This window comes from Emydura macquarii, unplaced genomic scaffold (assembly GCF_026122565.2).
Source record: "Emydura macquarii macquarii isolate MOO-44397 ecotype Brisbane River unplaced genomic scaffold, CSIRO-AGI_Emac_v2 contig_2897, whole genome shotgun sequence".
NCBI lineage: Eukaryota > Metazoa > Chordata > Testudines > Chelidae > Emydura > Emydura macquarii.
The window spans coordinates 8,815,622-8,839,660 of NW_027133034.1; the positions used below are offsets into that span (position 1 = coordinate 8,815,622).

General features: G+C 39.4%; 1 long non-coding RNA gene across 1 annotated transcript in view; it reads right to left on the reverse strand.

Annotated features, from left to right (window-relative positions):
• LOC137167063 (uncharacterized) overlaps positions 1-24,039 on the reverse strand; it is a 125,058-nt gene that overhangs the window by 9,329 nt on the left and 91,690 nt on the right. The window contains exon 3 of the long non-coding RNA XR_010923958.1: positions 14,023-14,105. This is a non-coding gene — a long non-coding RNA (uncharacterized lncRNA). The remainder of the gene's footprint in view (positions 1-14,022; positions 14,106-24,039) is intronic.

Genomic DNA, 24,039 nt, shown 5'->3' on the forward strand with positions numbered 1-24,039 from the left:
AACCAGGAGAATCCATAATGTGGATGTGAACTGGGTGACCTCATTGCTGTTGTCGGCATTGCTTAAATCTCTATGCTGGACTGTGCAGTCTTTTAGGGAAATGATAGAAGGGTATCCGTCAGCTCCCAAATCTTAAATTTTACAGATTTCAACCCAGCTTTGACTTTAGTTGATGTTCACAATTAACGACAGATCCCTTCCTGAAAAATTCTGGAGCATTAAAATGAAGGCAGCAGTTGAACTGTGAGAGCGACCTGTCAAAGGGTCAGGCTGAGAATGGTTTACACTGTGTTTAAAAATCAACATAAACAGTCAGATGGGCCAGAATCTCAGCAAATAAGATTTGACTCCTGTGGAGCTATGCTGAATTATACCACTGAGGTTCTGGCCCAGCTGATCCTGCACTGTTGACTTTGATCTCACCTGTCGCACTTTTCAGTCTCGTTTTTTATATCTAATCTGACAGGTTTTTGACAATCAGTTGACTCAATTGCCTTCCAAAATTGCAACCCTCCAGGCCATCATTAATGAAAAACATAGAAAGAGAGCTGAAAACGTGTATGAAATATGCTCTAGCCCTTTATGAGATATTTCTTTGCTATTTTATACCTTTATACTTTTTCACTCAGTCATAGAATCTCATTTAAAATATTGCTGATTGTACTCAATTTTATTTAAAAAAAATTAATCAGATGCTTTACTGAAGTTATAAATCCACTCTGAAGTCAAGCAAGGAGCCAAGATGGTCTTTGATAACAATAAGATTTAACCAGTCTCCCTGCCAAAAAAAGGATTTCCTAAACTTTTTCATTTATTGAATTTATATAGTTTGCTTTCTATAGTAGCTATAAGACCATCCAACCTTTGTAAAGTCATTCTAATTCTGATCTCTCCTGGCCAATTAGAAATTGAGTGCTCTTCATTTTACATCAGTTGAGCAAATTGAGTTAATGAAATTGTCCCTCCTGAATCTTCTGAATCAAATATATATATATATATATAAACTGCCATTTTTGACCCCTTTATGCCTGATTGGCTGTGAAGTGCACAATAAGCAATAGCTGGGCAATGTTATTTTCTACCCAGCTCAGTGCAAAAAGCTCTGATAAACAGCAACAATAAAGGCTTCAAGCATTACAATCAATACATAATGGAATAATGTAAATCCAGCCCATGTATGACTTGGGATTGTGTTCTCTTGCAAAAAGCAAAAGATTGATGCGCAGTAGCAGAAGTGCATCTTTTTTTCTCAAGTCAGAGCTATAAGGAAGACACAAAAATGTGCTAAAGTTGCTTTGCTTGTATTATGCAGTTATTGCTATTTTTTTATCTCAGTTTAAAAAGAGCCCAAGAGACATTGTGGCTCCCAGGGCTCTGTAAAAAACAAGTTAATGGTATTCTCAGTCTTTAGACACATTTACACATTCTCCATCTGCTTGGGAGAAAAAAAACCCAGATTTCAATAACAAAAATTGTACAGATCTGCCTGGAGGCAACAGAAAATGCATGTGATAAGGGAATTGCCGTGAAGCGCTAAGGACTATTTAGGTCTTAGTGCTTATTGACTGGAGACTGTAAAGGAGATGTGAAGGATGTGTGAAAAATCCTAAATAAAAGAGCTAAAATAACATATAATATGGATAAGAAAATGTGCTTGAAAGGGCCACAACTATCACAAAAGAATAGTGAATGGAAGAGGGGAAGGGGAGCTATGTATGACAAGAATGAAGATAAGCAATATTCTGCATCCAGAGCCTGATTCAAGAGATATACAGTACTCTGCACTTCAATCATTGAGTACATTACATCAATTCAAATGAAATTTAAAATGCACAAATCTTACTTTCCCTCTTCCCCTTTTCCTTACCTCTATTGTGATAGATTCTACTCTGTGATGAGGTCAGGCCCACAGTCCATTTGAAATGATAAAAAGCTGGAATATGAAGACTAGGAAGACAGTAAAAGCTTCAAAATACTGCAAATGTCATGATGTTGTTATTCCAGAATCATAACACAATTGAAACCCTGTTTAATATTTGTAATTGTTCACAAATATTGCATTAGTACAGTATATGGTATTTATACACAAAATTAACCAATATTATAGCAGACATGAAGAACCCACATTTTAACTAAGGTTAACCACATTTTTCAATTCCACATAATTTTCCCAGGCAAATTCTTTGTGGCCAGAAATGTTCCATGACTGGTCTCAGTCCAAAGCTTTCTGGAAAGTTTGAGCAAAATTAGCTCTGCCATTTTTGAACTATTCAATCATGTTTTTCACTAATCAGATTTTTATATATACACACATATGCTATCCAAATGCAAAATGACTGATGTTAGAAACTTCTCCCTTCTCTTGCTTTGCTCATCCAAGTTCCAAGCCTAGCCTGAAAAATGAATTGACCAGAATGTTAAAGTTATGAATACTTAAAGTGATCTGTTTTGCAATGTTTTTTTCTAGTGTCCCTATGACATTTTTGTTAGAGTTGTCCCAGTTCAAGAAGCACCACCTGAATTTAATCACCCATAACTTTAAAACTACTGAACCAGTTTTCTTTGATTTTTAAGTCTTAAAACCTACAAAAAAGCCCAGTTTGAAGAAAAATGGTCCTTAACAGAAGACTTAAGATTAAAAATGGCTGAAATCAGTACATACATGCTGATCAGAGACTGCCTTAACATGTGATTCCTGGATTTTAGGCTAGCAATGCTGGAACCTACCACAGATGCCATCTTACTCACATTTTTAAAAAATTCATCAGTCCTACTAGCCACTTCCCCATGAAATTTCCTTATTTCTGGGTCCCTCTTTTATCTTTAACTGTAGGAACAGTTTTAGGCCATAGTTAGAGCAGGTCAGAGCATAAGGTTTTCTTCCATTGAAAAAACATGGGGTCTGAGATGAAAACTTTTCGAGGGAACCCCTTGTTAAAATTTTGGCCACACATCACTGCATGTTCTGGTATTCTCAAGTGGAAGATACAAAGTGATGGACAAAACATACAAGCTAAGGCTAAGCACACTGCAGGCAGCTGTTTTGCTGTTTCCTACTGCCACACAATTCTACCAATACATTTCAGTCATGACACCTGCCCAACATACAACACTGTTGTTCTAGTCCTTCAGTACAATCTGCCTATGTCTATACCACAGAGCCTCTATTGCCTTAGTATAGCCCTGGTGAGGATGCAGCCTACATGGACAGAAGGCATTCTTCTCTCTATGCAGAACACTATCTCCCTGAACACCATTAGCTGCATTGACCAAAGTACTCCTCTGCCCACATATCTGCGTCTACACTCATGGTTTTGCTGGCATAGCTACACCAATCAGGGGTATGGACTTTTTGCACCCTTGACTGATGTAGCTATGTCAAGATAACCTTCAATTGTAGGCCAAGCCCCTGTCAATAAGGCAAATGGTGCTGTGGTTTTGTAGACAAATGGAAATTAAAATGAAACCACCAAGCTCATTTTAACTCATGGCCAGTTTCTCTTGTGACTTAATTTAGGATTTAAATATAGGTCTCAGATGCTTTGTAAGCCTCCTGCTTGTGACATTTTGTTTTAAAAGTGGTTATTGATTAACTCTAAAATAGCACAAGATATGGAAAGCATTGGGTGAAATTCACTTCAAGTGGGGTGTTATTGCAAGACCCTTGGCACAATTTAAGCCTCACAGATGGGTTTGCTCAGGAGTTCTGCCTTCTGAGCAATTGTATGAGGTACCTGAACATCCTCCCAGCACACTGCAGGAAGGGGCTCCACACTCTCCCCACATAGACTGGTGCAGGCGGCTATGTTGGGTGCAGATTAGGATGGGTCAAAGCCAGAGGAGGGGCTGCAGAACCAGGTTTTTACACAAACAACCAGTGAAACCCACACCTCCCTCCCCATGTCCAGTACCATGTCCAACTGACCCATAAATTGAAATGCCAGGCCTGTTTCCTGGCCTTAGGTTGGATTTCAGCTTCCCGCCCCTCTCCACAACACTCCCTGAATACTTGGACTTTATACAGGTGGAATGAATTTCACTTCCAAGTAGTAAAAGTCATCTTCAACCTACAGAAATCTGATCTCTGCTTTGAGTCAGTTGTGAGAAAAATGTGGTTAAAGCAAAGATGTGCAGGAAACAAAGTTGTTGAAGATAAATTCAAGCCAGAGCCAGTCTATGGCTCAAAAGTATCTCAGGAGTGATATATAAAGTCAGTGTGACCACCACAAAGTAAAGCCAGAATATCCTCACCAGCTTGACTTTTCCCTCTAAGAAAAATAATGAAAAACGGTCTCTTTTCAAGCTGTTTTAACCCTGCCATATTACTCAGCAATGGAGTTGACACATGGCATCCTCCAGTCTCTGACCTAATTTAACACAGGGTCATCCCATGAGACAGCCTTTTAGTGACTCTGAGGATGAGGCATAAGAGAGGGATGAGAACTGAAATTCTACCATATGCTATAACATATGTACAGTCAGCTTACATTACACTGAATTTATGTCATCAGGGGGCCCTCCAATTTAAACATATCATTAGAAATCCTGCCCTCAATTACAATCCTGGTAACTTCACTAACTTCAAACATATATAGTTGAGGGAAGAATTTGGCCCATATGATCATCCCACATAATCTTCAAGGTGTGTGCCAATAAAAATAGTATATTTTGAATATACAATCAGACCATTTCCTATTATAAATGACATATCTCTTATATTACAGCATCATTCATTATAAATGTACCAGATTAAATAGCTTGCATCATTCTATGCATGTTTAACATTAATTATCCAAACTATTATGATTTATTCATTTTATTGTGGTAGTGGCTAGAAGTCCCATTCAGGATTGGGGTCACGTTGCGCTAAATACTATACAAATGGCAGGAAGGCTCCGTCCATGCCCTGAAGAGCTTAGAACCTAAGGTCCTGATCCTGCAAAGATTTCTGCATGTGCTTAAATTTAAGTACAAGTGGGCCCACTGACCTCATTGGCGCTACTTATGTGCTTAAAATTCAGCATGGGAGTAAGTCTCCAGTCCTGCAAACAGGTTGTGTGTTTATGTTATATCATTAATTACCCTTTCACATCATGTTTAAGCACTGAGCATATGACATAGGCATCAGAGACTTATAGAAGATTAGGGTTGGAGGGGACCTCAGGAGGTCATCTAGTCCAACTCCCTGCTCAAAGCAGGACCAACCCCAACTAAATTATCCCAGCCAGAGCTTTGTTAAGCCAGGTCTTAAAAACCTCTAAGGATGGAGATTCCACCACCTCCATAGGTAACCCATTCCAATACTTTACCATCTTTTCATATATACTTAGAAATCCAAAGAAAGTACATATTTCATAGGCATCCTGTTTAAAGGAACAGTTTGGGAAACCTCCATTTGCCTTCAAATGAGTCAGACTCAGAAGCATGTAAAGAACAAATACATCAGGAATGACACCAATAGCAAATGGATTCTGAAAACTTATTTTTTATCTATAGAGCCAAGCAGTGATCACTAACACCAAATTCCACTCTGTGAGCCAATCTCAGGGGTAGTGTAGGTTATGCTCCAATATGGAAACATAGCCCAGTTTGGGTTTAAATGGGTGTATTTTCCATACGCAGGGGAACGTTTGTAGCAGGAGAACAACCCACATGAAGGTGCAAGATGGAGATTGTGTGGGATGGTGGAAAGGGGAGTGGCTGCTTTAATACAACTTCTGAAACCCCCCTCTTGGTTGCTTTTCCTGATAGAATCAATGCTAGGGACTGGAATGTGTGATGCTATTTTCAGTTGAACTAGTGTAAATGTGAAATAACTTCACTGAGGTCAGTGCTAGTGCTACGCCATATATACCTCACCAAAATAAGAGCAAAATCTGGTCCTCATCTAAGTCACACCAACTCACACTGATTTATCAAGGTATAACTTATGCCTCTCTTTATGTTACCACTGAATTTGGCCCAGTATTTGTAGATATATGGTAATATTAAATACATGTTCCCCCTATTTGTGGAACTGCGGACAGCTACATGTCTTTTTGCCACTGAGAATGTGCAACAAAGATCATTGCAGATGCAGTTCACTAAAAGGCACAGAATCCAAAGCCTCTACATGTAAAAGGTAACTTGAGTAGGACCAGTGTTTGTATAACTAAATATAGTGTTGGGAGTCCTGTGTTTTAATCCCGATTTCATGTATAGCTTTGGAGTTTTTCAATGTCTCCGCCTCAACTTCCCCATTTTAAAAATAGGAATAATAATTATTTGCCTATCCCATCGAGGTTTTCTAAGGATTAGTTAATGTTTGTGTGGTGCTATTTAAGTGCTAAGTGTTATTACTAAGGATTTAAGATAGGATAATACAATATATTTTAATGGGAGGGTTGTTACCCTGACATAAATTCAATGTAGTGTAAACTGACTGTCCATATGTTATAGCATATGGCAGAATTCCAGTACCTCTGTCTATCTTATTCATTGTCCTCCGAGTCACCAAATGGTGGTTTCGCAGGGGGACATTGTGTGAAATTAGGTCAGAGACTGGGTGACTTTCTGTCTGTTCCAGTGCCGATTAACATGAGGTACATCTGACAAATCAAGATGGACTGAAACTTCCCTTTTAATCTCCAGGGGGGGCAAATTGCAACTATTTATAATATACTTAAACAGTACAGTGTATTTTCAATTAGGGCCAATTTTGTTACATTTGTTTTAAATGGACACAGACAACAGAAAAGATTTTATTTTCTGGCTTTCTTGAGGCTAGTAGAAATAAAGGAGTTTTTTCCAAAACTAATAACTAACCAATGAAAACAACTGGCTCATTGATTTTAAGCCTCTTTTATTTTAGTGTTGTTAAAATCCCTTCAGGAACTTGGGTCTACGGCATATTTTTAAAGAGCTAGAACTCAAATTAACTTCTGGGATGCACCTAATATTTTGGTGAAAGAACCTTTGTCTTTGACAATTCTTGCAACATATCAAATCCCAGTCTCGTCCTGTTTTTAAGGAGATCCAGAAGTAAGCTGCTTGGTAACATGTGCTTCTGTATACCATAGTACACTACAACTACATAAACATAGTAAAAATATTACTATTTCATAAAGATAAATATTTAAGACTGGAAATACTATGAGAGCAAAGGAGAGTAAATTTTGGTGAATTAGTAGGTGTTGTCACATTGGTATTGAATATTTTCATACTTGTCATAAACAGTTGGTGATAAAATCTGGATTCTATTTTTTATACAAAGTGAGAGTGCCACTTGGGTCACAGGGAGACCTGATTTGAACAGCTGTGAGCCTTGATTTACATATAGTACATAGCTTCAAACACACAAAAATACATTTCCAGGGAGGCTGCAAATTCAACAGGCCACTCTTCTGACCAGAAGTCTGGTCTATAATTGGTTATGCTTATTTCATAGAGAATAAAGGAGGTTTGGTCAAAGCAATGATAGATACATATCCTCCAGTGCAGGGAAACTACACAGAGCACAATTCAAAGGGTTCTGGATGTGAAGCAAAGGTGTTTTAAAGCTTGCCTTGTACTCCTCTGATCATACTGCTGCTCTGTGCAAAATAGTTCTTTGCACTGAGTTAAAGCAGTCAAGGGGCAGCTGAAAAATTTACACCAGACTGCAGAAAGCACAGGGAGTCAAAAATGCAGCCAAGGATTGGCATAACAGAGCATTTTAGCCAGCCCCCCCCCCTTCCTCCACCCAACCCCATTTTCCTTGATGAGTTTGATGATTTTCCTAGATGAGTTTGATGGCACAAGAGAAATGCACTGGCTAAGCCAGATTTTCAGACAGAATACAGCTGAAGGGCATCACAAAGCATCCACACTGAAGCAGAAGAACCAGCCCATAAACCACAAACCAAATAACTGAAATAACATTTTGTGGAAAAAAGGAGCCAAATAGTATCTCATGCTGCAAAGAGAATATTGCCTTGAACTGATTGGTTAAAGCAAATTCAGCTAGAAGCTCAAGAGAATATAATTAATAGATTTTACAGCCAGAAGGGACCACTATGATGTAGTCTGACCCTCTGCAAAATACAGGCCACAGAATTTCACCCAGTAATTCCTCCATCAATCCCAATAACTTGTGGTTGAACAGCATACCTTTTAGAAAAATATCCAGTCTTAACTGCAAGTGATGGAAAACTTACCACAGCCCTTGGTAACCACAAAGATTAATTACCCTTACTGTTAAAAATGTTGGCTTTATTTTTAATCTAAATTTGCCTAGCTTCTGCATATAGCCATTAGATCTTGTTATTCTATTGTCTGACAGATTAAAGAGGGCAATGTATAAGATCTCTTCTCTCCATGTCAATACTTATAGACTACAATTATCTCCTTTTAACTGTCTCATCAATTGGCTAAATAAATTGAACTCTTTACATTTTTCACCGGAAGGCAGGTTTTCCAGTCCTTGAATCATTCTTGTGGTTCTTCTCTGAACACTCACATTTTTCAGCATCCTTTTCCAAATAGAATACAATGGATCAGAAAACGTCTGATTTCCAGCACATTAAATGTTTGATTCTGATCCATGAGAAGCATAGTACAAATTAACCAACCACCACACTAGATCTTTACTACAATACATTCTAGCAGAAAGTAAGATAGCTGCATTTTGCTGTGTACATTATTTTATTTTACTGCGTTGTGGGTATATTGTATTTTTTAAACATTGTGGGCCAGTGATATACTGGCATAACTTTATTGAAACCAATGGAGTTACAACAAGAACGTATTTGTCCCATTGTGACTTGTGTGGTATGTTGTGACTAAATTCCAGTACTTGTTAAAATATGAACCAACTAGAATCTTCCTCCCAAACTTCACTCACACTGAAGCCAAGATAAACTTTTTTGAAGTTGAAAAGGGTTAATGAAACATTTTGTTCATTTGTTTACACATGACCACTTTCCAGCCAAAACCAGGACTGAAATATTGTGAAGAGGGCTATTGTTGGGCTATTTCCAACTCGGAATTACTAGTTCGGTTTAGTGATGAGTTACAGTCTAATGATTGGAGGTTTGGTTAAGATAAGTACCCATAAGTTTGGAGCCCAACTGTCTGAGCCTCTTGGGTTTGCACAATTAAGTTGGAAAACTTGAACAACCTCACTCATGGATTCCCTCTTGCATCTGGAACCAGGGAAAGAAGAAGCTGGCAAAAAATAAAAGATAGTAATGAAGGACTCCGTTGTACCTTTTTGCAATACCACAGGGAGTCACAAGGGGCACATCTACACTGCACTGGACACCCATGGCCCTGAGCCTTAGGAGGTTGGTCAGCTGACTCGGGCTCACCGGGTTTGGGGTGCAGGGCTAAAAATTGCAGTGTAGACATTTGGGCTCAGGCTGGCCCTGAGACCCACCTTCCTCATGGGGTTTCAAAGGCTGGGCTCCAGCCTGAGCTGAATGTCTACACTGCAGTTTTTAGTTCAGCAGCCTGAGTCCCACAAGCCAGAGTCAGCTGACCCAGGACAGCCATGGCCATGCCTTGGGTCTTTCATTACAGTGTGGACATATTCATTGACACCTGGGGATCCTGTACATGCAGGGAGAGCATGCCCATACAGCATATACTACGCTCTGTAACCACACATTTTCCACTGGCTTCACCCCTTCTTCCCATGGCTTCCCTTTAAAAACTGCAGTTGTGGGAGCTTGCAACAACCACAAGGCAAACACAAAAACTGCAGTTGTTGTCAGAAACTCTGAACAGGGAGAATAAGGGTTGAGAGGAGAGGCTGCTGCTTATACCCTGTACCCCACCCCAGACACATATGCAAAGGGGCTGGCTACAATCCTAAATAAAAAGTTGTTCACAAATTTTCAAACTTGCTAGAAGGTCCAGTTCTAGATTTGGAATGAAGGTCAGAGTCCTTTACTTATTTATCCAAACTGGCTGGCCTACCCCTAGTTTAGAGACTTATCAAGACTTTGAGTTGCCTATTTTAACTGAGTCTCTGGCTTCTTAGGCAAGTGAGGTGTACATACCCGCTATTGTTCAGTCATTACAATCCATCTAGTAATGGATTACTGTTATCTAATAATGGATAACTGGTTTTTGGCAGTTCCAAAAAATAATTTAAAAAATTGTTTAAAACTAATTTTTTTTGGTGAATCAAAAAGAAAAAGAAATTTGGGGTTACTTGACATGTTTTCTTTGATCTGAAATGTTTTGTCTCAGTTTTGAGCCATTTAGTTTTTTTAAAATAAAATTGAAGAAAATTTTGAAACAAAGTAGTTGTTTCAAATGAAATTTTTATTTCAAGAAACATTTAGATTAAAAAAAAAAAAAAAAGGCTTTCCCCCAGAGAAAAACAGTTCAGCAAAATCAACATAAATTTATGAAATATTTTAGTTGGCCTAAATCTGCATTTTTCTCTGAAAAAATTTCAGCTAAAAATGTCACGCATACATTAAACATACATGTGTGCGTGCACACACACACACACACACACACACACACACACACACAGTATTTAGATGGAAGGCCCATTCTCTTTGGAGATATTTATCGAAGTTCAACTCTTAATTTAACTTAACTTTTTAGCAGGGACAGAAATGATAAACGTATTGGGCCATATTAATCCCTAGTATAATGCCATTGACAGCAATGTGACCAATTATATTTAAAGCCTTTACCTTCATTTAATCAGATGACTAAAAGAGGGCAACATGATCAGTGCTCTATCTAGGACAACCAAGTTCTAATTGTTACAGAACCTAATGAAATACAATGTTTTCTAACTGCCATCAGTCGGAAAGTGACACATGCAGACTGGTAGTTAGCTACCCACGATTCCTTATGTTCAATTTCACTCAGTTTATTAAAGTCAAAATCAGTGGTTCTGCTTTCATGTGGTGAATGTGCCAATAAGCTTTAAAAAAAAAAAAAAAAAAGTGGGGGGGGGCCAGAGGTAGTAAGACTGTGATTGCATAGCACCAGTATTTAAGCACCACAAATAGTTGCCTCAATTGAGACAGAAATGATGGGCAATCATGTCTGAAAGTCACCATGGGGAGTCTCTCTGACTCTGTCTTTCTGATGTGATGGAAGCAGCAGAAAATATCCTCTCCGATTTAGTGTTTAACAGTCTGGTGTCTCTGTCAATGGATCCAAGGCACTAAATGCTTGATTGGAAAGTTTATAATTACTTAAGGGTTCTATTTAATAATGAACTGAAAAATATTTCTGAAAAACCCAGTTTATTTAAAAAATAGACAATAAAAGCTGGGTCTAATTCTGCAGTTGATTCAGAAAATAACAGTGTAGTAAATCTGAGGCTGAATTTGGATAACTATTCCTTTTTCGGTGCCATGAACGTAGGAGTGGTAATCTAAATTCCTTTTGGATACCCCACAGAGTAAAAGAACGTCCAACTCAAAAGCAAACAATATAGGTGCTTCATTTGCTAGGATGAATGGGCCCTCCTATTTATAGGGCTTCCTTAAGCACTCACGGCTACAGTAAAAAAGAAATCTTTATTAGAAATGACAGCAAGTAAAGGCCAAATACTCCAGGCATAAAGGCATAGATCCACAAAGATGCTTAGGCTCTCAAGGCTCAATTTTAAGCTTCACTGCAACCCACAAAACCCCCACTCAGGAGCTGCCTAATCCTGTAGGCACCTAAGTTTTTGCAGTAAAAGTTCTCTAGGTGTTTAGTTTTCAGTCACTGGACATGCACACTGCTGCCCCACTCTGGGCACCTCTCTCCTTCCTAACCCCCAGAGCTGATGCTCTGGCATACTCACAACAGGGCTTCCTCAGAATTGGTAATATTTAGAGGCCGCATGCTCTACCTCCCTTAAAAGCAAATTTCTTCCATCTGAGGGAAGGACCCATTGGAAACTCAGCAAGATTCACCTCATAGAGTGTGTTAGGCCTCTATCTCCTTTTAGAGGTTTCAGTGAATATGTACAATGTTGCCCTTAATTTGGTTAATAGATTTGCTCTTGCATGACACGAACCTGTTATTTTATAAACTGAATAATTTGTTTAGTTATTAGATATGATGTTTACCATGTAACATTTTCCCTTAGAAGATGTTACATGATAAACATCAGGTAACCACACATTCCAACTATATGCATCCTCTCATTGTACAATGACCATTAGTGAAATGTACTATGGCCCTGCCTGAACAGGGAACAAAGTGGGATCTTTGTGTGTGCCTCTTTACATATCAGTACCCAGAATGCTCCTGCAGCTCAGTTACTTCACAGCAATTTTGGTGTCTAGAAAAAAAAACTGAAAGGTCTGGGTATGCTTGACTATATCTTGAGCTATTTACCATGAAGCAAATAGCAATATATATTGAAGAAGGTATTTAAGGCCATAGAATCATAGAAAATTAGGGTTGGAAGGGACCTCAGGAGATCATCTAGTCCAACCACCCTGCTCAAAGCAGGACCAACCCAACTAAATCATCACAGCCAGGGCTTTGTCAAGCCACATCTTGAAAACCTCTAAGGATGGAGATTCCACCACATCCCTCAGTAACCCATTTCAGTGCTTCACCACCCTCCTAATGACAATGTTTTTCCTAATGTCCAACCTAGATCTTCCCCACTGCAACTTGAGACTATTGCTCTTTATTCTGTCATCTGTCACCACTGAGAACAGCCTAGCTCCATCCTCTTTGGAACCCCCTTTTAGGTGGTTGAAGGCTGCTATCAAATCCCCCCCTCACTTGTCTCTTCTGCAGATTAAATAAGCCTGTTCCCTCAGCTTCTCCTCATAAGTCATGTGCCCCAGGCCCCAAATCATTTTCATTGCCTTCTGCTGGACTCTCTCCAATTGGTCCACATCCTTCCTGTGGTGGGGGGCTCAAACCTGGACACAGTACTCCGGATGTGGACTCACCAGTGTCACATAGAGGGAAATAATCACTTCCCACAACCTGCTGGCAAAGCTCCTACTAATGCAGCCCAATATGCCATTAGACTTCTTGGCAACAAGGGCATACTGTTGACTCATCTCCAGCTTCTTGTCCACTGTAACCCCCAAGTCCTTTCCTGCAGAACTGCTGCTTAGCCAGTTGATCCCCAGTCTGTAGCAGTGTATGGGTTTCTTCCATCCAAAGTGCAGGACTCTGCACTTGTCCTTGTTGAACCTCATCAGATTTCTTTCGGCCCAATCCTCCAATTTGTCTAGGTCATTCTGTTTTCTATCCCTACCCTACAAGGTATCTACCACGTCCCTCAGCTGAGCATCATCTGGAAACTTTCTGAGGTTGCAATTCACCCCATCATCCAGATCATTAATGAAGATCTTGAACAAAACCAGCCCCAGGACCGACCCCTGGGGCACTCCACTTGACATGAGCTGCTAACTAGACATCGAGCCGTTGATCACTATCGGTTGAGCCCGATGATCCAGCCAGCTTTCTATCCACCTTATAATCCATTCATCCAACCCATACTTCTTTAACTTGCTGGCATGAATACTGTGAGAGACCATGATCAAAAGCTTTGCTAAAGTCAAAGTATATCATGCCCACCACTTTCCCCACATTCATAAAGCCAGTCATCTCATCATAGAAGGCAATCAGGTTGGTCAGGCATGACTTGCCCTTTGTGAATCTATGGTGACTGTTCTTGATCACCTTCCTCTCCTCCTTCCACGTGGAAGGGGTAGCTTATGATTCACTAGTCAGTCATCTCAGTTTCAAGTTTCTGGGTTGTTTGTCACCCACCATATATTTTTATGACTTGGAAAATATGCTCTGTACTTTATCAACAACAAGAACATCTTGCTGTCTTAATGAGCTCTTGGGGCCTGATCCCGCTTCCATTGACACCCACGGTGTGGAACTAGACCTTTATCTTTTAACAACTGATTTTCTGTCTTGTGCCATTTTCTTTTAATTTGGTCTTTTACACAGTTAAAAAATTCTTTGGTGTTGCCATTTCTACTCAATAGAGGTTACCGACAGGAGTCAGTCTACACCATATTCTGTAATTTAATATCTTAAATACTTTTCTTTAAATACCTTTCATCTCTCTTCAAGTGTCAGGCCCCGCCTCACTGGCTGCCATGTTGAGAAGAAGAAACCTCAGTCATTCTTCAAATTGGCTGCAAAAATCAAATCGTAATTAACAACATTCAGGCTATTATTGGGGACCATTTTTTATTTCCTCCCTTAATCCCACTCTACAAACCCTGGATGATCTCCCTCTCTAAACTGAGGATATTTTATTCTCTCCCATTCATGCTGCCAAGATTTCTGTTTTTACAATTTGTCATTTTATATTTCCAATGGGTCTTTGCTGACCAGATGTAAGGCAAAACTATGGATATTTTATCTAGTTCTAAAGGACATCAAACCATTTAATCTAGATTTTATTTTTCTATTAAGAAAGAAAGGAATATGCTCCTTTAACAATTAAAAGTTTTTAATTTTCCACTTCACACAGTTTCCATGGCTAGAGGCTACTTTATTCCTTTGACGTTGGCTAGTAAGGATCATTGGAACATAAACATATGCAATAAGCCAATAATTCTGCCTGCCTTTCTGCTGCTTTTGAGGGTATCTCAGTGCTGGCAAATAGAAGGGTAATGGGACTTAGAAGGAAGGAAAAAACAGCAATAAAAATATAAATCACAAAAGGAAGGAAATCCATTTGGTCCTTGGCTGCAAAGACACCGCTCAACTAATCCATGCTGAGTGCAATCCAATACTTCTTTATATAATCCTGTACTCATGGAAGAAAATTAAAGTTTAATGCAATAACGGCTGACACAAATCACTTCTGTTGACCAGAAGCAGATTAAAGAATAGTTAAAATCATACAAATCTGATTTCTCTCTCTTTTTAAAAACTTTATTCTTTAACATCTTGATTCTTTAATAATCAAAAACTGATGCTACAGATTAAACATATATTACTAACGTTAAGTGAGACTGGGGGAGGAAGGACAAAAACAGCCAAGAAATTATTTGTGCTCAAATGATACATGTTAAAACTCTTTCAAAATCCATAAATTTTTCATAGGCTGATATAGGTCCTTCCCTATAATCAATCTGTGTCAAGGGGACTTTAAAGTAAGTATAAAGGCAATGGAATGCCATTAGTCATAATTGGAGCTGTAGAGGTCTATTGCATCCCACCAGTTATTATATATGTTTGTTTCTGTGTAACATATTTGAGTTCTGCCAGCTATTGAACCAAATGGGGATCTCTGTTAAAGACATTACAATGATAAAAGGGAACATGGTTAAGGTTATCCTCCATCCCTATTACCCTAGCTATAAACTGCAACCGTTACCACTTCCCTTCTAGAGCAAACTGGACCAAAGAAACAGCTGACAGCCTATCCCATGCATATTCTATTCCACGACATATGTTCTTCTGCGCCAGAGATGGAAACCACACATCTGGAAGTTTGATCAGACTAAAACTTTTTATCTTTGCTTTTAAATAGTATCAGATTTTTCATTCCCTACTCTGCCCCCCAAACAAACAAAAACTGGTTTTCATTTGTCCAGGCTCTAATACAGCCTTCCCTAATACCTATATGGTAGTGGTGGTACAACATGATTGCAGACTCAGCAGGAGCACATGCAGAAGCAATAATGGAAGTTGTGCAGTTATTATTTCCTGTGGAGTCATCACAGTTATCAAAGAACTAAGGTGGGATGGGAAGTTTGTGGAACACTTCCTGGGGTAAGTGGGGTGCACAATTTCAGTGTCATTTTACCCTTCCTCCAGATTTTGCAGTAGACCTTCTGCAGGCTGGTATCCATGCACAGAAAAGGGGAGGACTACTAGTGGGAGGGGATGGAGATGAGGATACATTATAGTACATTAAGCATGCAAGTATTCCCCCCTTCTTAGTTATCACAGAGTCAGTATGTGGAACCTGCCCTAAGGGAATCTTCCAGGGGAAACAGCCAGCCTGGAGACGCTGCCATGGAGGAGTGGGAGAGGCCAAGATAATTTGGATGCAGTGTGGTGACTCTCTGTATGGATGGCCTCGTCTCTGGTAGATATGAAGGGATCCTCAGGTTTGGGTGTCTGAGCAACCTATTTGTTCCATAGAGGCAACTCCACAGGAATAATTCAGAGGAAACTACATCAGACCAACTTCACAGCTGCTGATCTACAGGGACGTGCCTGGGTAAAAATGGGATGTAGTCAGGGTTTCCCTGTGTCTCAGTAATACTCAGCTGCCACATTGGTTTCCTGGGACAGTTGGCAGCTGGTGCATGTCAGAATAGCTTGAAGGCTGCTCTGACATGTGCTAGGGAATTGGTCCAGTACACAGCTGGACTAGCATCAGTGACGCATAAAGACGGCTTAAGGTCACTTTTATACCAACCCACTCTCCCTACATTCCCAGTGCACTCCTTAGCCACATTCCAAGCTCTGGGCACTCCTCTCTCTGCTTTGTTTTCTCACTGACTGTTGTCTCTACCACTTTTTCAATTGGGCACTGCTCTGTATTTCAGCATGTGACATATTGGTTCAGATTACCAACTTGTACCAGCATGTCCATGGAGTTTAAACAAAGTCACCCGGGCACCGTTATGAGGGAAGGTCCCTACTAATCATTTTATAGTTTGTTGCAATACATTTAAGAGACTTGGACTTTTCTAACACATACAAGGAGCTTAGAGGTTTATTTCCCTTCTTTCAGTCTCCTTGGCCCCGCTTAATCCACTAGAAGAGCACAGCACCTGCATCTTTTGTCACTCTTTTTTAAAAATCATAATCTGTTCTGATTATTTGGACTCAGCAGTGGCAAGAGTCAGTGAACTGAGAGCCACAGGATTTGTAAGTTAGTTCATAGCTGGTTAGGCTGGCTTCCTTTATGAGCTGGAAAAAGTATTAAATACAGTTGTAGAGGGTTTTTGTTTTTTTTTAATCCCGTTGCAGCCTGCCAAGTTTAAACTGCAGATGTCATCGCCAGGAATGCAGTAGCTGAATCCAACAGGTGGGGGTAATAAACCCTGACATTTCCAGCTAGTTTAATTGTACTGGGTGTGATGGGATACCTTTCAGTACAAATATGGTTTTACTTGATGACAGTGACAAGTCCACAGACCTACTTTTCTACTGTGTATCTGCATGATCCATGGTGTAAAGTTCCCACCTACAACATACTTTATGACCTTTCAGGTGATGAAACCTCTGACCTATATCATTCTTATCTTTGCTGGTTCAGCTGCTGGGTGGTGACAACCTGCTAGACTCCATGTCGGGTCTAACTGTGATTTACTGCATATTAGAATTAAAGTGTTAGCATGATATTCCTGTCCACCCAACCCTAAAGGGCTTTGGAAGTGGTATTGAGGTTCTCTGGAGGAAATTGCTACATACAGGGATTTGTTATGAGCCTATTGCTGCCTGGTGCCAAGGCAGTTCATAAATCTAAGTACAACATGACATCAATATGACTGGTTCGGATTCTTTTTACTTTTGGTCCTTCATGACAATATTGTCAACTGCCTTTCTGAATGCCCTGTATGAAGCACAAAAAACCTCTGATGACCGGAAATATCTCCAGTTCTATCTAGTCATTTTTTAAAAAGAAAAATATTATAGGTTGAAAAAAACTGATAACTAATTAAAAGCAGAAATACTAAAAGCAGACCCACGTCATTTGCTCATTTACATCACTGTAAATTCAGAGAAAATCCATTGATTTCTACTGACCTATTCTGCATTTACACTAGTGTAACTGTGAGCAAAAGTTTCACTCAAATCTTGAATTTTTTAATGTGTTTAAAAAAATAGATTCATTGTAAAATGAGAGTACACCTGAGTGAAAATAGCTGAATAGAACTGTTACATAATCAAGTATTTGGGGTTTGCTCCCTTGTGCAAAATTACCACCACCACCAGATTTAATCATCATTAAAAGGAAAATTCATTTTGAAACGATTTATAGATTCCAAAGTCAACAGGGACTATTGTGATTATCCATTCTGACCTCCTGTATAACAGAGGTCATGGAACTTCCCCAAAATAATTCCTGTGGCATATCTTTTTTAACATCCAATCTTGATTCAAAAATTGTCAGAGATGGAGAATCCACCGTGACCCTTGGAAAATTGTTCCAATGGTTAATTACTCTTATAAATGCATGCCTATTTCCAGTCTGATTTTGCCTAGCTTTAACTTCCAGCTATTGGAGCATATACCTTTATCTGCCAGACTGAAGAGTCCATCATCAAATATTTGTTCCCCATGTAGTTATAGACTGTGATTAAGTCCCCCTTAACCTTATTGTTAAGAGAAGAGCTCCTTAAACCTACCACTATAATGCATGTTTTCTAATCCTTTAATCATTCTTGTAGCTCTTCTCTGAACCCTCTCTAATTTATTATCATCAAAGTCTTGAATTGTGACCCCAGAAATGGACACAGTATTTTAGCAGCAGTCACACTACTGCCAAATACATAGGCAAAATAACCTCTCCAAACTTGCTTGAGAGTTTCCTGTTTATGCATCTCAGGATTGCATTAGCCTTTTTGGCCACAGCATCATACTGGTTGCTCGTGTTCAGCTGATTATCTCAGATGTCACTGCTTCCCAGGATACAATTCCCAATCCTATAAGTATACCTACACTCTTTATTCCTAGATGCAGACATTTTACATTTAGCTACATTATAATGCATATTGTTGGCTTGAACGCACCTTACCAAGTGATCCAGCTTACTCTGTATCCATTACCTGTTCTCTTCATTATTTGCCATACCCCCAATCTTTGTCATCTTCAAATTTTATCAATGATCATTTTAGGCCAGATCATTGATGTTAACTAACAAAGCCAAGACCCAATGCTAGTGAGACTCCATTTTGAAACACACCTATTCAGTGATGATTCCGCATTTACAATTGCATTTTGAGGCCTTCCAGTTATCAACTTTTTAATCCATTTAATGTGTGCCATATTAATTTTATATCATTCTAGTGTTCTAATCTAAATGCCTTACAGTCAAATGCTTTACAGAAGTCTAAGTATATTACATCTACACTACTATCTTTATCAACTGTAAATGAGTTCTTGACACTTTTAGGGAAAACACCAGTAAGGAATTATTTGTGCATCAACTACAGACAAGGTGAACTCAGGACACCCCATTATTTCCCAAATACACCTGCCCTTCCCCCAACACTTCAAGCAGCATGAGAGCAGGAGGAGGTACTGTGGGGTGGGATAGCAGGGGGTTAATTACATGCTCAGAAATAGATGTCAGATTTACCAGCAAGCCTCCAAAAAGTCCTGTTTTCAACAGAAGCATCTCTGGGAACAAGTCTCTTAAGGGGAGAAAATAAAGTCACCAGAATCTCAGCACGTGTAAATCCATGTAACTCCATTGACTTCAATGTCATTGCATCGATTTATATCAGCTGGGAATCTGGCCCCTTTGAATTTAGCAGTTGTAGGCAACATGAATTTCATTGTATGTTAAGATTTCGGATACTGACATAAGAAAGCTGTGTATTTTTTAAACAAACTTGGTTGTCTCTGGAAACTTGCTTTGAATTTATCTTTTTAATGTGCTCTTTCTTTCAAGATAATGTCACAGACGTGTGTGTCTGATGAGAAGTTTGTAGCCAGTTCATAATTAATTACCTGGTTAAATTCCCTCAGACTTAACTATTTTTTGCTACTTGGCTGATGAGCTGAAAGTCTTCTCCTAAGTGACTCTCCTTTGTACAGATATCGCTTTTTTTCCCCCTTCTAGCCTACTAAAGGAAGGTGACATTCAGTATCTTTCTTAGACCTAAGGGAGAGCTCTGTATAACTTGAAAGCTTGTCTCTCTCACCAACAGAAGTTAGTGTCCACTAAAAGATATTACCTCACCCACCTTGTCTCTAATATCCTGCAACAGATACAGCTACAACAACACTGCATAAATCAGTTCAGGACATTCTATTTAACAGATGCTGTACTAGACCCTTAATTTATTTAAAATTAGTCACTCATAAAAACTAAGGGTGAATTCTGACTGATGTGCATGTCAAAACCCCCATTGACCTCAGTGGGGCCCAAATTCACCTTTGGTTTCTTGCCCCTATAGTTGTGAAGAAAAACCTTGAAAATGTGAACCAAGCTTAAACTGATGCAGATGTTTTCCTGAGGCTATATCTACACTACAGGGACTATAATGGCATAGCTACAGTGCTGTAGCTATGCCAGCATAAAGCCATAGTATATATGCAGCCTACAGAGACCAAAGATTTCTTTTCTGTCACTGAAAAAACACCATCTTCCCCCTCAGCGATGGTAGCTAGATTGATGGAAGCATTTCCCCTATGCATAGCATAGCAATGGTGCTCAGTGATGTGGATTTTTCCTCTGCACTGGAGCTATGTCAACCTAAATTTTCAGCATAGGCCAGGCCTGAGTCCAGAGGCAGCGTAAAACAAAAGTTCTGAGAGGTATGAACAGCCTCATTCATGTCAACAGATAGCAACTGTGAAACCTAAAAGATACCAGTTTAATTGTCAACTAATCCAGCTAATGTGCTTATCCTCCAATCCCAAAGCGCCTCCCACAACTCCCCAGGTTCCAAAAACCTCAACTATCTTCTCCCCAGCTGTCAAAACTGCCAGCTTCCCCTGACAACTTCTGTGATGTCATTTTGTGCTGTCGGTTTAAAAATCTGCAGAGTATTAAAGTCTGAAAATTGGGGTGGGGGGACGACATTGTAAAATAAATGGAACCTCCTATCAAAATAAATAACAGGAGCTGCTGTAATGATCACAGGATTGATTTTAATGAGGCATCATGGGTTAGTGGATATGGCACCAGACCGGGAGTCATGTGACCTGCATTCTATTCCCAGCTCTGTCACTGACCTGTTGTGTAATCTTGAGCAAGACACTTCACTTATCTGTTCTGTGCTTTTGTTTCCTCTCCCACTATTGGTCTGTTTTGTCTATTTAAGTTGTAAACTCTTTGGGGGTCAGGAACAGCCTCATGCTATGTATTTATACAGTGACTAGCACAGTAGGCCATGATTTCTAGGCAATAGTGTAATCCCAATAAATAATAAAATACTCAATTCGGTAATTTAAATTAAACTGGCCCACCAAAATGCCATAGAGCACAGGATACCCACCATATAATTTACATGCATGGGTCTTAGACAACCAGTGCTTGCTGTAATAATGTGTGGAAAACCAAAACTGACACATGGTTCAAGTTTCCTGGCAGTGCAAAATGTCTATGTATGGTGCACATTTTGCAACTGTAGTGCAATAGGCAGAATATAGGAGTACTCTATTCAATATAGGTTCTTATACATTGCTCACCACCATGGTATCTGAGCTCCTGAGTTAGTGTGGGTGGCTGCTTTCACACCAGGTTTATACAGTCCTGAAGGCAGTGCACCATATTTGTAGTGAATACACGGAGCCACCCATCTGCCACTTTGATGACTCCCAAACTGCCCTTTATGCCACAGAAAGGATTGGCTTTAAAATGTTGGTTTCATTGCTGCACAGGATTTAGGAGTGCATACAACTGTGACAGGCCACACACAATCAGCCCTATTAGAAATCCCGTGTGGTAAAACTAAAGTGAAACACAAAATGACAGATTAACTGTCACCCCTGTTCTTACAAGATGTTGCAAAACTGAAAAATAAAAGCTACAACCAGCCCTTCCAATCTGAGGCACACAATGGAACACTGTTTGACACTGGAGACTACGGGAGCGTGGCAGCACCTGCTGTTCAGAACTACTCAAACACTCTGTAAAATTGCCTGCTTCTTATAGGTATTCTTTGCCCACTAATCCCATGCCAGAAACTCATTTTAACTATCTAACAGGTAAAATATTAGCTGGCAAAGGGAAATGGAAAATAAATAAGGACATTATTTTACATGCAATATAGTTGTAACTGTGTCAATCCCAGGATATGAAACAGAGAAGATGGGTGACTAATATCTTTTATTGGACCACCTTCCGTTAGTGAGAGAGACATTGTCTTTTTGTGCTGTATTCCATCTACTCTAGTTCAGAGAGGAGAACACAACAATTTACAGTTATAATACTAACATTCCCTACTCACTCTGCAAATTCTACTGGGTTATTTCTCGGCTCTAACCTTGGATCTGTATTTTTTGTAGGACTAGCCCTGCAGACTGGAGTGGGTCTGATAAATATTTGGTGTTTATTGAAAATGTATAATTGTTACACCTTATTTCAAGAGTATTTTTAATGAGGATAACAGAATATGTTTCTGGTGTCTATTTTAACTTGGTCACTAGTTTTAGATCAGACATACTGATATAGTCAAGCAAATAACTACCCACCCTTTTAGCCCATTGGTAATGTTATCGAAAATATTATTTAAATTATCTCCTTCTAAACAATGCTTTTAAATTATATTGGCATCATATCCCTCGGTACAGTTAAAGCACATAATCAGTTTCACTATAGGTGTAAAAGAGGTGTCCTGTCAGGAATGTCAGGGAGCCCAGCTCCCATGCGATTTCCTACTGAATGCCTCCTTTGAAAGTCCCAGTCTTTATCTACAGGTACATAGCAAAGGCAATGGCAGAATGAATTTCCCCACACACTTGTCTTAATGATGCACCTTAGCCTTACACTAGAGAAACCACTTTTAGGAGTTTAAGGATTATTTTAGGCCAGATCTACTCTAAGAGCACTCTGCTGGTATAGCTATACCAGTATATTATGCCAACAAAATGCTCCTCATGTGGACACACCTTGCACCAGCATACCTGTATTTTTGCCAGCATAGATTATTCCAGCCCCCTTCACTCTATCCCTCAGCAAAATAATTAATTTCCAGACCAATTCAGCTCTTGTTCTCTCTGCTGAGATTGTCAACAGGCATGCCAGTTGAGATGAGGTTGATAATGATCCACTAAAACCTGGACTAAGGTCACTACAAGTCACCCAGGAGCCATCAGATGACAACATTTGGTCTACCACCAAACTGGCACACATACATTGGGTGACCTAAAAATGAAAGAGCCTGTATCTCATTATCAGCCCCTAGGCCACCCAGTCTTCCAAATTCCTGTTTTCATAATTTATACATCAACCACAACATTTTGATCTAGACTGAAATATGTCAAAAGGTCAAATGTTTAAAGGAAGCCTAAGCTCTGAATACAAAATATGTGCACAGTTACTGCAATAGAGAGTCACAAATAACTCAACTCACTCCAACCCTCTCTCTGGCCTTCTTTTCCACTTACTTTTGATTTCTCTCTTTTTTGGCATTTGCACACACACATATGCATTCTAAGCACCCAAAAATAAAAACGGAGGACCAATGGGGACAGTGAACTCTTCTCCAAGGGCAGAATTTGGTTCAAGGTACTTGTAAATTACTTTTTTTTTTTAAACCACCAAGCCCTTCTATGCTGGGGGCAAAAAAAGAAACAAAAATCACCCACTGAAACTCAGAGAAAGAATATTCAGATCTAACCAAATCTAACCAAACCAGTTTAACCCAAATTTTGCATAGAAACCCTTGCTCATGAGTTATGAATACTTATGCCAACTTTCATGTTGGTTTTATCTGATTTGTAGATCCCATGCAAAAAAGACTCCCAGCTATAGGATTGCCATAAGACATTTTAATTAAAAGCCTGATCTTACTCCCATGGAAATCATGGGGAGGTTTTGTTTTTGGGCCGAATGGAAGCAGGATAGGGCCCAAACCTGTTACAATAATAGACATTCCTGTGCATTGGTTTCTTTGTGTGCAATATGCATTGTTATCAATGGCCCTTTTAAAGTTTGATTGATAGGTCAGAACATGCCTCGCTTGTTACTCTATAAATGAGCCACAAGGTTGATGGAATTCCAAAGAAAACAATCTCTTATTGAAAGTCTGCTTAACAGGGCACTATTTAGAACAGCTCAGTTTAGCAGCCCCTGTTCACGAAGCAAAGACAGAGACACAAAGAAATTACAAGTCCATAGATCTCAGGCAAAACCCATCACTAGTCCATCTCAGAGATGGACTCTGACTAGTAAACAACAAGATGATAAAGTAAACATGTTAA